At 42.9% G+C, this 17,475-nt stretch overlaps 10 non-coding genes across 10 annotated transcripts; 5 read left to right on the forward strand and 5 right to left on the reverse strand.

Moving 5' to 3' along the window:
* Positions 1–1,023: 1,023 nt before the first annotated feature.
* Positions 1,024–1,096, forward strand: TRNAV-AAC (transfer RNA valine (anticodon AAC)). The gene has a single exon. It is a non-coding gene; the product is annotated as a tRNA-Val (tRNA).
* A 1,497-nt stretch (positions 1,097–2,593) lies between these two features.
* TRNAV-AAC (transfer RNA valine (anticodon AAC)) lies at positions 2,594–2,666 on the forward strand. Its single transcript has one exon. It is a non-coding gene; the product is annotated as a tRNA-Val (tRNA).
* Positions 2,667–3,403: 737 nt separating this feature from the next.
* Positions 3,404–3,477, reverse strand: TRNAN-GUU (transfer RNA asparagine (anticodon GUU)). Its single transcript has one exon. It is a non-coding gene; the product is annotated as a tRNA-Asn (tRNA).
* A 563-nt stretch (positions 3,478–4,040) lies between these two features.
* Positions 4,041–4,113, forward strand: TRNAV-AAC (transfer RNA valine (anticodon AAC)). The gene has a single exon. It is a non-coding gene; the product is annotated as a tRNA-Val (tRNA).
* Positions 4,114–5,165: 1,052 nt separating this feature from the next.
* TRNAN-GUU (transfer RNA asparagine (anticodon GUU)) lies at positions 5,166–5,239 on the reverse strand. The gene has a single exon. It is a non-coding gene; the product is annotated as a tRNA-Asn (tRNA).
* A 5,360-nt stretch (positions 5,240–10,599) lies between these two features.
* Positions 10,600–10,672, forward strand: TRNAV-CAC (transfer RNA valine (anticodon CAC)). The gene has a single exon. It is a non-coding gene; the product is annotated as a tRNA-Val (tRNA).
* Positions 10,673–10,915: 243 nt separating this feature from the next.
* On the reverse strand, positions 10,916–11,000 carry TRNAY-GUA (transfer RNA tyrosine (anticodon GUA)). Its single transcript is given in 2 exon segments — positions 10,916–10,951; positions 10,964–11,000. It is a non-coding gene; the product is annotated as a tRNA-Tyr (tRNA).
* Positions 11,001–11,661: 661 nt separating this feature from the next.
* Positions 11,662–11,733, reverse strand: TRNAE-UUC (transfer RNA glutamic acid (anticodon UUC)). Its single transcript has one exon. It is a non-coding gene; the product is annotated as a tRNA-Glu (tRNA).
* Positions 11,734–15,963: 4,230 nt separating this feature from the next.
* On the reverse strand, positions 15,964–16,035 carry TRNAE-UUC (transfer RNA glutamic acid (anticodon UUC)). The gene has a single exon. It is a non-coding gene; the product is annotated as a tRNA-Glu (tRNA).
* A 1,296-nt stretch (positions 16,036–17,331) lies between these two features.
* TRNAL-AAG (transfer RNA leucine (anticodon AAG)) lies at positions 17,332–17,413 on the forward strand. Its single transcript has one exon. It is a non-coding gene; the product is annotated as a tRNA-Leu (tRNA).
* Positions 17,414–17,475: the final 62 nt, after the last annotated feature.

A 17,475-nucleotide genomic window follows, 5' to 3' on the forward strand; every position in this document is an offset into this window, starting at 1 on the left:
AAAAATGGCAAGTGGTTTGCAAGATAGAAATTATCAGGGAAGGTTAACGGCTCTTTATGTCCGGCTTGAAGGAAAGAAGAGAGAAGGGATGTAACAAAGCACAGGAGGCAAACATATTTGAAAGGAGGAGCAATGTTAGAACAAGGTCATGGTGGTAGATGAATGGAACAGTCTCCCAGCAGAAGGGGTGGAGGCTAGCACAGTGAGGTAATTTAAACAGGCATGGGATAGACATAATGCTTTTATAAGACTTGACCAAAGACTGACAGGGGTTTAAACCCCTTACATCAGGCAAAATGGACAGACCAAATGGCTTTTTTCCCCATCATGTTTCTGTAGTGTCACCCCAGCGAAAGGTTCCTGTTTCCTGCTCTACCAGCTGCACTGTGATATAATTATTCAGCGATATGTCCCTTATCACACACAGTATGCATTTTAATTACAATTCCATCTAACTTAAACCACTGATCTAGTACACATCAGCTGCGCAGAAGAACGTGTAACAGGTCAAGAAACTGTCAATAAAAAGAGTCCCTATGGAGACATCTGCCTATGTGCTCTATTTTATACACCTGTTAGCAATGGGGGAGGGGCTGAAACACATAAATTCAATAATTAGGAGGGGGATTGTTTAATTTAGTCTGAAAAAAATCTAAAATAAAGTAGTAAAACAAAATGTATTAACCTGTTGACGACAATAGACATGCCTGGCACGTCATGAGGTTAAGCAGGTTCTCCCAAATGGTGCTGCTGTAAAGCATCGATATCAAGGTATTGAGCAACATGGAAAGCTGCAGCAGGGGCCCCGTCTGATCACTCCACGGAGTGGCAATATGCACCATATTATATGTGGTAGTTGGGATGTTGGTGGAGATCACAGACTTATGAGCGCGCAGCAGCAGCTTCCCAACAGTTGGTCATGTTAGCCAAAAGGCATAATATTATAATATTACCTTCCCATCCAGTACTCTGTATTGACGACCACATTTCCCAACTAGCCCCCATTGGTTACTTGACATGTCGGTTTCTGTAGTGTAGTGGTTATCACGTTCGCCTAACACGCGAAAGGTCCCCGGTTCGAGACCGGGCAGAAACACTTTTTTTTTCCCAAGTGTCTCCTGTGCCATCTGCAGAGATACTCGCCAAGAACAGACAGCCGCTCTATAGCCAGCCCCACGGCGCGTCCCTGCTTGGGAGCGTACCAATTCTAATGTGAAAATAAGATTACTTTCTATTTCAGCCCGGCTGGAACAAAACTGTGCAACTGTGGCTCATTGAAAAAGAGTCATAGGAAGCAACAAAAACAAAGGCGATCATGTTTTTTAGTGTCTCACCTTCCCTGGGTTTTGGGACGTTTTTGATCAGATCACATGTAACCTATCAATAATCAGTGACCTACAGTGTCACCAATAAGGTTGTAATAATTATATATTAAAAAAAAATGGGGGTTTTATGGATTATTTGTGTGTGTTCACTTGAGGTTAGCGTAGCGCAAAATGGAGGAGCTGCCGGTGATGTCCTCTCTATTCTCCAATAGAGAATAGAGAAATGGACATCACCAGCAGCTCTGCCATTTTGGCGAAAGTTCACAAGGAGATTATGTTTGCGGAGATGCAGACGAAGATAGAAGAGAAAAGAGAAGAACAAGAAGATGCGAGACACAGAAGAGAAGATGCGAGACACGGAAGCAGAAGTGGTCGACAGAGAAGGAAGCAAGACATTCAGTGAGTGAAAGATCCTGCGAATTTGTAGCATTTTTGCTTTGTATTCGTCCATTTTGTGGGCCACGTTTTTGGAAACTTGTACAAATTGACATAATCGGCCAACCTGCAAATCTGAATGCATAAGTCTCATCCTATGTCTCAATCTCACACCTTTCATAAAAACACTGCAACACCTAGAGGATCAGGAACAGGGAGTCTGCACGCTTCGGTGTTTATGTCCTCTGAGACTGTAAAGCAGAATAAGGGGAGTAGGAGGAAGGATGCTTTCTCCATTGCCCCTGGATGGGGAGGGTATTCAGCTGGGTCCTATGTCTGCTGTGGTGACCCGCCAATAAACTGCAGGGACAGAGACTGTGGAGGACACTGCAGTAGAGAGGGAGCTGAGTACTAATCTCACAGAACCATCGCCTAAAAATACCACGAACACCTCTTTCGGTAAAGAGGGTGAAGTAGGGGGGATTACTGAGCTGCTGTACAGTGCGACCCCTCTCGAGAAGAATTTAGGCGTCCTGCATGGCAGCCTGGTTTAGACAGTGTCATTTGGAGGTTATATTGGAAAGATGGCATCTTGTATAGTGAATCTGTAAAAAGCTGGCAAGTAGTGACTCCTATGCATAAAGCTATCTTCAATCTATAACAAGACCAAGGACTGATTAAGGTCTGAGTCTTTACATCAGGAAAACCGGGCAGACCACGGCAGAGGAGTGAGACAGAGGCCCTGCGCTGTCACCACAGGACTTTAGCAGTGTACGTGAACTACTTAGGGAGGATGGTTCATGTTCTTGTTGTTGAAGGGGTTAAATACAGTGTATGCTACTGTACTGAAGGCCACATTTCCCAGGATGCCCCTATTATCACTTGACATGTCGGTTTCTGTAGTGTAGTGGTTATCACGTTCGCCTAACACGCGAAAGGTCCCCGGTTCGAAACCGGGCAGAAACAAGTTATTTTTTTTTCCAAGTGTCTCCTTGGAGGGTATATTGGAAAGACGGCATCTTGTATAGTGAATCTGTAAAAGGGACACGTGGAGATCCTGGGACAGTGCTCCAGCCCTTTAGAAAGGAAATTCCTTACATCTTTTGACAAGAGACCTTTATCATCTGGAGATTCCCATGGATTGTTCTACCTTTGTGTTTTTCTTTGTTTATTTTCATGTGTTTTGTGTTCTCTTTTTTGGTATGTTTTCTTTTTAATGTTATTTTTGTATAAAAGCACTGACAACCTTTTATTTAGATTAACTATAAAAGGAATAAGTTCTGTCTTTGTGATCTAATATTGAACACTTAGTTTTCGGAGATAGCCAGACTTGTCACAGTATCATTTGTCTAATGTGGACATTTTTTTCATTTTTGGCTAAATTGGGCTGTTCTTGTGGTGGTTCAGGGGGTTACCGAAGCCTCCTTAAATACAACGTGGTGGTAGCAGTAAGTAAAGTTTTGGGATTATGAGTGTAGTTGTGCCCTGTGGAGAGAGTGATGAATGTGCCTGCGGGCTGGTTTTAAACCCTTTTACGCCCACATTGCCCTAACATCAAAGAAAAGCTGGCAAGCAGTGACTCTTCTGAGTAAAGCTATTTTCAATCTATAACAAGACCAAGGACTGATTAAGGTCTGAGTCTTCACATCAGGAAAAACGGGCAGACTGCACGGAGCAAATGGTCCAGATCAAAAATAAACACGCGTCCCTGGGTGGGCTTGAACCACCAACCTTTCGGTTAACAGCCGAACGCGCTAACCGATTGCGCCACAGAGACTGCCTTATGTATGTCTGCGAGCTTCTGGTTGGTTCCGGTTTGCAGCGCATCTTTCACGTGTAATCCAAGCTTAATTTAAACGCAGTGTGTCCATGGCTACACTTATCATCATTGTCTGTCTCAGCACCGAGGCCTCATTATGAAAGGGAAGCAAATTAATTATATAGAGTCTATGTTTCATTTTAACACTTTTTATTTAAGTACTTCCTGCCAATCTGTGCCAAACTTTGTAAACATTAGTTTTTTTAAACACATTGTAGTATTTCAGTAGATTACTTTTCCAGGGTAAGTGCAGAGACAGCTCGACTTGTATTTAGCAAGAACCCCCCCAGCACTGGCTTCGGCAGTCGCGGTGCCAAATCCAGACACTCAGCAGTAAAGCAGCGCCCCCACGACAGAGGAGTGAGACAGAGGCCTAGTGCTCTCACCACAGGACTTCAGCAGTGTATGTGAACTACTAAGGGAGGATGGTTCATGTTCTTGATGTTTAAGGGGTTAAATAGCTACTCTGTACTGATGGCCACATTCCCCAGGATGCCCCCTATTAGCAATCTGACGTTGTGGTTTCTGTAGTGTAGTGGTTATCACGTTCGCCTAACACGCGAAAGGTCCCCGGTTCGAAACCGGGCAGAAACAAGTGTTTTTTGTGTTTTTTTTTTCAAGTGTCTCCTATGCCATCTGCAGAGATCCTCACCAAGAACAGACAGCCGCTCTATAGCCTACATTGTGTCCCCGCTTGGGAGCGTACAAATTCTGCTGTAAAAATAAAATTACTTTCTATTTTGACCCGGGTGGAATAAAACTGTGGCTGTGGCTCATTGAAAAAAGATCCATCGCCTAAAAATACCCCAATTGCCTCTTTCGGTAAAGAGGGTGAAAGACGGGAGGATTACTGAGTTGCTGTACAGTGCGACCCCTCGCGAGAAGAATTGAGGCGTTCTGCATGGCAGCCTGGTTTAAGACAGTGGCACTTGGAGGGTATTTTGGAAAGATGGCATCTTGTAATCTGTAAAAGGGACACACGGAGATCCTGGACAGACAGTTAGTGTTCCAGCCCTTTAGAAAAGAAATTCCTTATATCTTTTGACAAGGAATCTTTAACATCTGGAGATTCCCACGGGTTATTTTACCTTTGTGTTTGTACATTTTCTGTGTTCATAATTGTTTATTTTAATGTTTTGTGCTCTCTTTTTTTGTATGTTTTCCTTTTACTGTTATGTTTGTATAAAAGCACTGACAGCCTTTTATTTAGATTAAATCTAAAATTAATCAGTTCTGTCTTTGTGATCTAGTTTTGAACCCTTAGTTTTTCTAATGTACACATTTTTTTTCTTTTTTCGCTACATTGTGCTCTTCTTAGGGTGGGTCAGGGGGTTACCGAAGCCTCCTTAAATAGAACGTGGCGGTAGCAGTAAGTAAAGTTTTGGGGTCATGAGTGTAGTTGTAGTTGTTCCGTGCCCTGTGGAGAGAGTGATGAATGAACTTGCGGGCTGGTTTTTAACCCTTTCATGCCCACATTCGCATAACGTCACAGAAAAGCTGGCAGGTAGTTGACTCCTATGCACAGAGCTATCTTCAATATATGAGAAGACCAAGGACTGATTAAGGGCTGAGTCTTTACATCAGGAAAAACGGGCAGACTGCACGGAGCAAACGGTTCTTATCGTCTATTAAAAAACAAAAATACACGTCCCTGGGTGGGCTTGAACCACCAACCTTTCGGTTAACAGCCGAACGCGCTAACCGATTGCGCCACAGAGACAGCACTTGGCATGACTGTGAGCTTCTGGTGAGTTCTGGTTTGCAGCGCATCCATTATTAGCTGTCTCAGCGCCGAGGCCTCATTCAGAAAGGGGAGCAAATTAATTATGAAGACACGCAAGCTGCGTATCTACAACCCTTACTGGTCCGGAACCAACTGTAGTCCATCTGCCACTTCTACGAAGACTCTGAGACAGCGGCACCTGCTAACTTTATACACCTGTTAGCAATGGGTGCGGCCGAAACACCTAAACTCCATATTTAGGAGGGGATCACATACTTTTGGACATATAGAGTAAATACATCCTAATTTAGTATGAAACAAGTATAAAAAACTGGGGAAAATTGTGGCATTTTAAAAACAGGTATTTGTCCTAATTTTGAAAACACCTCATATGCCAAATATTTTCATCTATTTCGGAAGCTATTAAGCTAAATATAACACACTAGAAGAAAATGATTAGAAGAAAAACCCAAGATTGAACTAAAGTTGATATTTTTTAAAAGTTGACAATCCAAAGAATTTTACTCGGGTCATTTTAACACTTGTTCCAGGGAAGTAAAACACACTTTATTGGGAAACACACAGGCTTATATACAGGTTAGGTGATAAAAAGGTCAAAAATCAGGACACATCTTCCCGCCCTGCCACGCTTAGGCCACCGAGCCCCACAATGTCCGTATACTTTGGTTGTCGTTCTCGGGGTGATCCCGAGGGAGCAGCGGCGATCCCAGGGTGCCGAGGGGTTGCTCGGGGTCCAGGAACATCTGGTCCAAAAAGCGACGTGATCGGTCGAAGGGACCCCGAGCAGCAGTAGTTTGAAGCATCCCCCGGGACGGACCCTGGGACAGCTGGCGTGGGTCCGATAGCCGTGCCGGCGGACCACCGCTTCTCTAGCGGCTGTAGCGACCCGGTATTTCCAGCCTCTGCAGGGGGGAACCTGGGCTACGATAGCCGAAGTTTGTGGGAAGGTGATGCACGGATGGGGTAGGACGGGAAGGGGAATGGAGCATAGATAACACAGCACACATATATAGAAGGGGATACATTATTCAACGGTAGTTGATCAAACGTGGCATTATTTAACCCCGGATGGTCATAATAGCTGTTATAGACGGCACTTATTAACCCCGGGCCGTCACACCTGGTATAAGATTGAGGCCATTATGATGGAGCAGAAAGATCTGTGCTCATTGATATGGACCTCGATAAACATTATTAAAATAGATAAAAAATAGCTAGAGATAAACCAAAGAATCCCAGAGTTTGCTAAAATCCATCTGCTGGCCTCAGAAATTGAGAATTTAAATTTAAGAGCAAGGACAACTAAAGGAATAACAAAAATGAAGCAATTATGGGTAAATGGAAAGCTCAAGACATTCCCGCGAATTAAGACCGAATTTAATCTCCCAGATAGAGAGCTATTTACGTACGTCAGAATGAGAGAAATGAAACATATACTTAAAAACAGCTACGCATCATATAACAGACTAGAAAAAATAAAGGTCTGTACGGGGAAAAAACCCACATATCGAGAATGCGGCCAGTTAATAAAAGCGATGTAAAGTATGTAAGCGTAATATAAAGAAATACGTGAGCCAATTCTGACCTCTCCTCCGCTCATCAAATAATTTAAACATTCAAACGTTAGAGCCAGCCTTCCACTTTTTTTTTCTCTTTCTTTCTTTCTGTATCTGTGTATGGAAATTAACTTATTCAAGATAGCGTATGTTCGAGAAGTATTTAAAAAAATTTGTACTTTCCTAATAAAAAAAAAAATAATACTTCCACTGCCAATCTGTGCCAAACTTTGTAAAAAAATATGTAAACTTAAGTATTTTCCATTTTTAGCAGACACACCGCAGTATTTCAATAGATTAATTTCCCTGGGTAAGTACAGAGACAGCTCGACTCGTATTCAGCAACAACCCCTCTCCCCCCCGAGTTCAGCATTAGCCCACATGCACCGGTATGGCATGTTTTGTGGACCTTTCAGTGCCAAAATTGGAAAGTTTGGCACATTTCCATTGTTTCAACTTGGAGTTTTGACAGATGGCTTAGCTGGCCCCAGGTCTCGTTTCAGGCAAAGTAGAGATCCCATATTTTATAAAACAATATTTTTTTTTGCAAAATAGATAACGGAAAGAATTTGAGCAGGCATACGTTCCATGCACCGGTTCCACACCAGCATGGATATGGATCAGGATCATCGCCCACATCCTTGAGTTGTCTTATTTTGCCAAATTTGGGAACCCTGGATTGAGTCATTCGCACCGTCAGGAACCGGTCGCTTTTATTTTAACAGGGAATCTTAATATATATCATATATATTATATATCATATAATCTGTGATTATAAAACACTTGACCATGACTTGGAGGTACCCCGCCTTGCACCCCCTCCTCGCTCTTCTTCTCTATCTTCTTGGACTCCTTTGGCCCCTGTAATGTTGTCGGAGCGTATCGGCGACATGCTCTCATATATTTTTCACATCCGCTTTTGTCGTTTGTTTTAGCTGAGTAGATGTGTGAAAGAAACTAAAAAGTTCTTGATTCTTACTCAGCTGTTGAGTGGGGATCAGGGAAACCCAAGGCTTTGTCTCTGAAGCCTCCTATGGTAGCTGGGATGCTGGTAGAGAACCCAGACTTCGGGACACCCCCCGATTGGTCAAGGTAACTGAGGGGTTAATATTGCGTCCACACCCTTAATGGATTGTTTATGTCCTTGATGTCTAAGGGGTTAAATACAGCGTATACTACTCTTTACTGATGACCACATTTCTCAGGATGCCCCCTTGAATTCCTTGACAAAATAAATCCTACCTTTCCACACTATGTTGAAGCAAATACCCATACATGTTCTGGGGCAAATTGTGCTTTCTAAAATTGGTGTCACTTCTCCGGTAAGAGATGAGGAGAAACGGGGTAGGGGATAACGAGGAAGGGGTGCTGTAAGCTGCCAGCCAGTATGTATGTGTATGGGCAGGCATGTATATAGGCAGCGTATATTCCGCTCCTTATTTCTTGTCCTGGAAGCAGTGGCAGTGTACACAGGGATCAATGCTGAGCGCCGGGAAATAACGTCATGTCCTGGCGCTCAGCATCAATCGCTGGCGCACAATGAGAGGGAGCACAGAAGCCGAGGTCTGACACGATGTTGGGCCGGTAAGAGGGAGATTCCCAATCCATGCCTCCCAACTATGCGTGGGACAGCCCCAGTTTTTTCCCCTCTATCCTCAGCCTCACTTTTCGGTACAGAGGTAGAGCTGGGCAGGACAGTGGGATTCAAGCTCTACCCCGACGTCCCGGTTCTCTGGAGCTGTTCATCGGCCGGCGGCGCCTCCTCATAGCTGCATCCGAGGGACTTTTGATTTCCAGGTCATTGCTGCTGAAGACTTTACTGACTGAAAACACAAACATTAACCCCTAGCCGCGATTTCCCTGGTACTCAGGGCCGGACTGGGACTGAAAAGCAGCCCTGGAAAAATTTGGAGAGCAGCCCCATATAGTTTATCTCACGGTGAAGCTCTTATATCCACACGCACCCCTTATACACACCCGAGTCACACTATGTGCCATTCTTTTTATCTCATTATTTGTATTAAAATGCCAGAAAGCAAAAGTGTTAAAAGGCCCTAATAAATGAAATACATTACACATAATGGGATCAAAACATTTACTACTGCGAACATTTTTAGATGAAAGAGTTCCATTTTATTCAGTGGAACAAAACACTGATCACATTATTCTTCACGATATTCTGGTAAGAAACTTTTATTTCTTTATTAATTCATGTAGACTATTTTTTCCATATTTAATAAAAGCTATGATTGAGACATGTTTGGTTTTTATTTCCTTTCATTTGACAACCTACCCCCGAGTTATGCACCTCTGCCCCCAGGCTTGCCACTCTGCCCCCTGATATGCCTTCTAACCCCCTATATGCCACTCTGCCTCCAGAAATGCCTTATACCCCCTATATGCCACTCTGTCCCATGATATGCCTTCTAACCCCCTATATGCCACTCTGCCTCCAGAAATGTATTATACCCCCTATATGCCACTCCGCCATATAGGGGGTTAAAAGGCATATCATGGGACAGAGTGGCATATTAGGGGGGGTATAAGGCATTTCTGGAGTGGCATAAAGGAGTTAAAAGGCATATCATGGGGCACTCTGCCTCCAGAAAAGCCTTATGCCCCCCTATATGCCACTCTGCCTCCCCGATATGCTTTATACCCTCCTATATGCCACTCTGCCCCATGCTATGCCTTTTAATCCCCTATATGCCACTTTGCCTCCAGAAATGCCTTTTACTCCCTATATGCCCCTCTGCCTCCAGAAATGCCTTTTGACCCCCTATATGTCACTCGACCCCTTTCGAGAAGAATTGAGGCGTCCTGCATGGCAGCCTGGTTTAGACTTGGAGGGTATATTGGAAAGATGGCATCTTGTATAGTGAATCTGTAAAAGGGACACACGGAGAGTCTGGGAATTGGGCAGACAGTTAGTGCTCCAGCCCTTTAGAAAGGAAATTCCTTACATCTTTTGACAAGGAATCTTTAACATCTGGAGATTCCCACGGGTTATTTTACCTTTGTGTTTGTGTTCAGAATTGTTTATTTTAATGCTGTTTTGATGGGTATAGTTTTAGTTGATCTGTGCCCTGTGGGGAGAGTGATGAATGAGCCTGCAGGCTAGGTTTTAACTCTTTCACGCCCAAGTTTGCCAGCAGGGCTCTCTCTGCCTAATGTATCGGTTTGTCTTAGTCTGTCAATTCTCGTCTTGTCAGACCCCTTGAATATATGGATTGTATTAAGCGCTGCGTACACTGTTGGCGCTATATAAAAAAAGTTATTATTAATAATAATAATAATTATAATAGTAATAAATAAAGAAATAATTGTGGGCTAAGTTCAACATCTTGTTTAAATATGGATTTAAATAAAGTATAGTTTAATGTAGTTTAGCTTTTGGCATTTCCACCACACATGATATATGTCCAGGTGACCTGTGACATCTCCAGCATTCATTAGACCTAGAAGGATTACATTTGTTAATGCGGAGAGGGACCATGTACCATCAATGCATATGTTTATAAAAGTTTTCCTGAAGGTTTACATAGTGGATAGTTTTTCTATATAGTGGACATGACTTATGCTAAAAGTCAGCTTCTTAACAGATGAAGACAAATTCGGGTAATTGCCATATTGTAAAGACAATAGTCTAGATATAAGTTTTGACACCTAGGACTTGCCTATAAACATCTCCTTGTAGCACCACTGTACAGCAGGCTGGTTAAGAGAAGATTGATCTCCACAGCCAACCCACTAACACCATGGAGGCCCTTTGTGCAAGAAGTTTCTGTAGTGTAGTGGTTATCACGTTCGCCTCACACGCGAAAGGTCCCCGGTTCGAAACCGGGCAGAAACATGGTTTCTTTTTATTCTGAAATGTTTTTATTTTCTTAGCAGCACCATGATCTGAGCCCATATTTACTGTTTTAATGAATTTACAGCTCTTAGCTAAGCCCTATGGCTCAGACCCCTAATACAGACTGAGTAAACTGAACAACACTCTCCTTTCTTGGCTTAAAATGTGAGTTTGCAAACTAACAGAGACAACACATTCGTATTTGCAAAAAAATAATAAAATAAAAGGAAAAAAGAAAACATGTCCTTCGAGCCGGAATCGAACCAGCGACCTAAGGATGTCTGATGCTCTCTACAGTCCTCCGCTCTACCATCTGAGCTATCGAAGGCTTGCCGTGCGACCGCTTGGAACAGATGAAAATGTATGCGCTCTTGCCACCAATGCTTTCCTCATGGGCTAGTGGAACTACACTTCCCATCATGCCTCCTTCTCCGCAGAGTTCACAGAACGGGTCTTCCCCAATAGATACTACTCAGCCCGCTACATAAAGTGAAATAGTAATGGAAATGGCAGTAAACAGATTTTACTGTCATAAATTTGAATACTATAATAATTCTTATATTATTTGAAGATATATACTATAGGAATCTGATAATCTCATATATTACCCACTGCACTCAGGCAATGGAGTCCGGTGATGTAATTTCGTTAGGGTGTCTGATAAAGGAAGAACAACAGGGAGTGATAAAAACTACACTTCCCATCATGCCTCCTTCTCCGCAGAGTACACAGGATGGGTCTTGCCCAATAGATGCTACTCAGCCCGCTACACAAAGTGACATAATAACGGAAATGGCAGTAAACAGATTTCACTGTCAGCTCCCCATAGCTCAGATAAATTTATATACTATAATAATTCTTATATTATTTGAATCTGATAATATCATATATTACCCACTGCACTTAGGCAATGGAGTCCGGTGATGTAATTTCATTAGGGTGTCTGATAAAGGAAGAACAACAGGGAGTGATAAAAAAAAAAAACTAACTTCCCATACCGGGAGTCGAACCCGGGCCGCCTGGGTGAAAACCAGGAATCCTAACCGCTAGACCATATGGGAGGCGTGTGCAATCACCTGCACAGACCATATGGGAGGCTGTATGAGGCAGAGTTGACAGACAACTTGGGAGATGCATTTATACTTTATGTCAAAAAATCATCGCGGAGTAGGAAGGGGAGGGTTATACCATCACTTGTTTTCAGTTGTAACCTCTATCATGTTGATTAGTATTGCTTCAGACCCGATGAAGAGAGGATAACTCTCGAAAGCTTGGCTTTTAAATATTATGTTAGTCCAATTAAAAAGGTTTCACCGCATACTCTGCAATACTCTGATTTTTTGACATCGTGTCTACTGGATTAATATGGCTTAACCCATTTACATTACATATACTATATACCGTATTTGCTCGATTATAAGACGACCCTGATTATAAGACGACCCCCCAAAATCTGAATATTAAGTTAGGAAAAAAAGAAAAAGCCTGAATATAAGACGACCCTAAAGGAAAAAAGTTTTACCAGTAAATGTTAATTCATGTAAACTATTTTTTTTAATAAAAGCTATGATTGAGAAAAAAGATTTTTTTTGTTTTTATTTCCTTGTATTTTCAAACCTGTCCCCCAGTTACGCACATCTGCCCCCAGGCTTGCCACACCAATATGACACTGTGGCCCATGATATGCCTTTTAACCCTCTATATGCCACTGTGCCCCATGGTATGCCTTTTGACCCCCTATGTGCCACTCTGCCTCCAGAAATGCCTTTCTGGCATTTAGGGGGTTAAAATGCATATTATGGGGCAGAGTGGCATATAGGGAGGTATAAGGCATTCCAGGAGGCAGAGTGGCATTAAGGGAGTTAAAAGGCATTATATAGAGCACTCTGCCTCCAGAAATGCCTTATACCCCTATATGCCACTCTGGCATTTAGGGGGTTAAAAGGCATATTATGGGGCAGAGTGGCATATAGGGAGGTGAAATGCCTTATACCTCCCTATATGCCACTCTGCCCCATAATATGCTTTTTAACCCCCTAAGTGCCAGAGTGGAATATAGGGGTATAAGGCATTCCAGAAATGCCCTATGCCCCCATTTAACACACTAACACACACACACACTTACCGGTGCTTCCAATTTCCTGCTGTAAGCGGGTTGACGTCTCCTTCTGCTGCAGCCGGAAGGAGGTGGAGTTGGCAGCGGGGGGTTTGTCTGCGTCTGTCGCGTATACCTTCCCCGGCTGTCAGAGATCAGAGTTCCCGGCACCGGTGCGGGGAACTCTGATCTCTCACAGTCAGGGAAGGTATGCGCGACGGACGCAGACAACCCCCGCTGCTAGCGTTGTCTACGCGGATCGGATCGCTGCCCCGGCAATACAGCAGGAAGCACCGGTAAGTGTGTGTATGATGCGGGGGGGGGAGACAGGAGGATCCAGGTCCACTGCAGCGGTGCGGGGGATCTGGATCTTAGTCTCATAATCAGACCTCTATTTGAGGTCTGATTAGAAGACGACCCCGATTAGAAGACGAGGGGTATTTCTCAGAGCATTTGCTCTGAAAAAAACCTCGTCTTATAATCGAGCAAATACGGTATATATATATATATATAATGCATACTGCACCGGGGCCTATTTAACGTGCCTGCTAGTAGAAATCCAATCTGTGCGAGTCTGTGCCGTCCACTTCTTACGATGTGTGGATAATTTTTTCCACGCTACGTCAGAAGTCTGGGCCGCATATAAGGAACTCCCGTGCTGCAACCCAGAGAAGCAAAGGGGCAAAGCAAGGAAAAAAGAGGCAAGGAAAGAAAGAGGCAAGAGGCTTAAGTAGCAAAATCAGCTATTATGAAACCTGCCCATTTTTGCCTAAAAAAAATAATAAATTCTCGTTCAATTACTTGAATGTAAACATGCATGGGATAGACATACGGCTCCTGAATCTAGGACGAGACCAAGGACTGATTAAGGTCTGAGTAACCACGTCAAGAAAAATGGACATTCTAGATGGGCCGAAGGGGTCTTATCCGCCAGCAAAGTCTATTATTCTGTGTAGACCTTTATTGGCTGAACGCCGTATCATGGATTGCAAGCTTTCAAGACTATCTAGGTCTCTTCTTCAGACAGAAATTGCTCATTCATCTCTACGGTCACATGGACAGTCACAGCGAGACACAGAGATTGCGGATGGAGATTACACTCCTGTAGTGATGTTAAAAGCAGACGTAAACGCGCGGTTGGTATTAAATGTAACTCCATAATAAATTGTCCCACCTGCTCAGAATGGATCGGTTAGATGCGACGGTAAACGAAGAAAGGGACACCCATACATTTTTTTAAAAATGGGACGGTTTTATTAGAGCTCTGGAGAACTCTGTTAAATGTCAAATCAAAGCGGGGTAGTGATCCTTGTTTGTAAAATATGATCTTAGACGGTTAGACATCGGATAGGGTGTTCTGCTCCGAATATTTGTAATGCTGGACTGACGTGGTGGGTGGTGGGTGGTGGGGGGGTGATATGGGGGTGTAATCATGTGACTTTACACATTGTCTTTAGTGATCTTTAACCCCTTCAATCCCAGGGGTTTTTGGTACCTCAAAGCCCAGAGCAATTTTGCCATTTTTGGGGTATGTCGGTTTAGCGATGATTCTCTTTTCCTGTGAATAGTGTACCCATGTAAACTATATATTGTTTTTTCAAGGAGAGATAGAGCTTTCGTTTGATACCATAGTTGGATGATTAGCTGAAAATTTAGAATGAGAAATTTAGGAAAAACTAGCGAAGATTAGAAAAATAAACTAATTTTTTTTTACATTTTCCCTCTGAATCCTCACAAAATTAGGTAAAGTGATGGAAAATCCCCTCCAAGTTTATCAATTCAGGTGTCCTGATTTCAGAAATACCTAATTTATATAGATTTTCCAGACTTTCCCAGGACCAGGGAGAATACTATCAGGTGTACAATTTTGTATAATTTTTATGCCTATGGCTTAACGGGTTTGGGGGTTGTGAACGGGGGCAGGAGGGGTATACTGGCTAGATGTTATGCTAGGGCAATGGGATGTAAGGTTTTTTTAAGAATTTTTTTAATTATCTTTTTTTATATATATTTTTTTATTTTTTTTTATTTTAATTTTTTTTACATTTTTTGTATTTTTTATATTTTTTTTTTTACACATTAATGGTTAGAGGTCCTCCTAGGGACCTCCTGAACATGCCAGTGATGTCACAGTGACATCACAGCTCATATGATAATTTTTTTTGTATTATTTATATTATTATTTTAATGATTTATTTAATATTATTTTTAAATGACTAACGTTTTTTTTTTTTTCAGCTTTTCTTTTACAGGACGGGAGGGGGAGTGAGAGAGATGGTCTCTCACTCCCCTCCCCGCGATCCCCCTGCACCGATCACACTGTGATCTCTATGCAGGTCCTCACAGACCTGCATAGAGATCGTAGCGTCTCTGTGCCTCATCGGAGGGCAGGATATCCCCGCAGGGGATATCCTGTCCTCCGATGACCTTCCGGGTTACGTCAGCAGTGACGCAACCCGGAAGGGAATGCCCGATCGCGCGTTTGAAACTGCGCGATCGGGCAGTTTACCGGTAACAGCTTACCGGCTTTCATGCCGGAAGCTGTTACAGGCGATCGGACAGCAGAAAGCCGGCAAAGCCGGCTTCTGCTGTCAGTGGGGAGTCCAGGCTGTCAAACGACAGCCTGGTCTCCCGTGCAGCGGCAGGGATGTGTCCCTGACGCTGCACGAAGGGCTGGACGTACCGGGACGTCCATAGGGGTTTCTTTGTGGGCGTTTTTTGGACGTCCCGGTACGTCTATAGGGGATTGAAGGGGTTAACTGATGTGAATCAATGTTGTACTTTGGCATTTCCTGGGGGACGTACATGTGAGTTCGTCTCACACGTGGTTCGAAACCGGGCAGAAACATTTATTTTCATTATACCCGCTGGTCACCATTGGGGTCATATAATTCCTTAGCGCTGTCTGATGATTTTACGCATAAGGGTTACTAGAAAGGACATACAATGTATTGCAGACGTGCCATAGTTTACAATTTAATCCTAAACTCAAAACAGTCAAAGTTAAATTTACATAAGAATAGGTAGTAGCATTATAAATATATTAAAATAATGATAATATTATAAACTATACCTGCATTTTAAGAATCCTCCATGGAACCGGTGCATGGAACATACGCCTGCTCAAATTCCATGCGTTATCTATATACCCAATCTGACAAATGCATAGCAGCGCGTGCTTGCAACAAAAACTGACTTCCCATACCGTGAGTCGAACCCGGGCCGCCTGGGTGAAAACCAGGAATCCTAACCGCTAGACCATATGGGAGGTGATGCTGGGGTTTTGCATGAACCGCATGGGATGCCGCATGGGATGCCGCATGGGATTCCGCATGGGACGAAGCTGCAAAAGATCTTATAGAAGGTTAACCTTGCCATTTTTCTAAAACAGTTGTAATATTTGTCAGTCTGCCGCTGTACTTAGTGAGTTCATGCGCCAAAGATCTTTGTGATATGTGTCAGAGTTATATTTTCCAATCGCTTTTCTGTTCTCTTCCATTATACTCTATTATCATTCACAATATAACGCCAGTTAATGGTGTTCCAGAGAATGCAGCGTCAATTCCTGGAAAATGAAGCTAAAATAAAAGCAGAAGAAATATTATCTGAGTCCCGTATACCAAGCAGCATTTCCACATCCACGTGCTTGAGTGTTTGTTGCTTCCCACTTGTATCATGGGCTGCCTGTAAGGCACACACTCACTTGCTCACTCTCCTTCTCTCCCTTCTTCTGACTAATCAGAGGAGCTCCCCAAATGGCCCATACAAAAGCAGGATAATGGTACACTGCCTGAAATCTGGGACACTTGGGAGGTATGACTTAAGCCTCCTTGGCCTTATATAAACTTGACATTTTACACATTCAAACGAAACCCTGAACACTAAACCCTGAAATAAAATTAGACAGCAAGGTCAAAATAAAAGCTCTGCTTCCATAGCCCGACTTTAATGACACCCCTAGAACATGTTTTTCACGTGTTGGGAGATATACTTTATATAAGACGGACCTACGTAACGCAATGACCATTGTACGGGAATGTTGTATAATGCTAATGGTGCATTAAATGTTGCAGCGGGGCAGACTAGGTGGGCCAAACACCACAGGTAAGAAATATTAACTTTTTCCTACTCCCACATTTTAAATACTATGATGCCCCACCAAAAAAATATGTATATATTGTGTACAATGACGTAGAATATAGAAAATGTATGCGTTATAAAAATTAGGGAAAAAATGAGTGTGTTGAAAACCCCAAATCTTTTCAATAATCAAAAGGGTGTCAAGAGTGATTATTATTCCGTGTTTAGTAAGGGGTATCGGCACACAGTCTGTAGGACTATAACATCTAATGTTACTTCTAAATTGTTCTACTTTTGTTCACATAAAATCCGTATTCCTCATACACATGACACAAAAGCGTATTTGAGGTGCAGTATGGTTGAGGCTCAGATTGTTGGGGAGAATATTTACCCAAATGTTTCTAAATTGCTCTTAATAAAGCTTGTTATAGTGCTTATTAAATTTGTAACAGATATAGAGAAAGCATCTCCAATCCTAATAACTGGTAGCGTGGCCGAGCGGTCTAAGGCGCTGGATTAAGGCTCCAGTCTCTTCGGGGGCGTGGGTTCGAATCCCACCGCTGCCACAGACTTTTTTCTCTGTAAATCGCGTCATTAAATTACTTTAAAATAAAGACTTTGTTAAGTT

This window comes from Spea bombifrons, chromosome 3 (assembly GCF_027358695.1).
Source record: "Spea bombifrons isolate aSpeBom1 chromosome 3, aSpeBom1.2.pri, whole genome shotgun sequence".
Taxonomy (NCBI): domain Eukaryota; kingdom Metazoa; phylum Chordata; class Amphibia; order Anura; family Pelobatidae; genus Spea; species Spea bombifrons.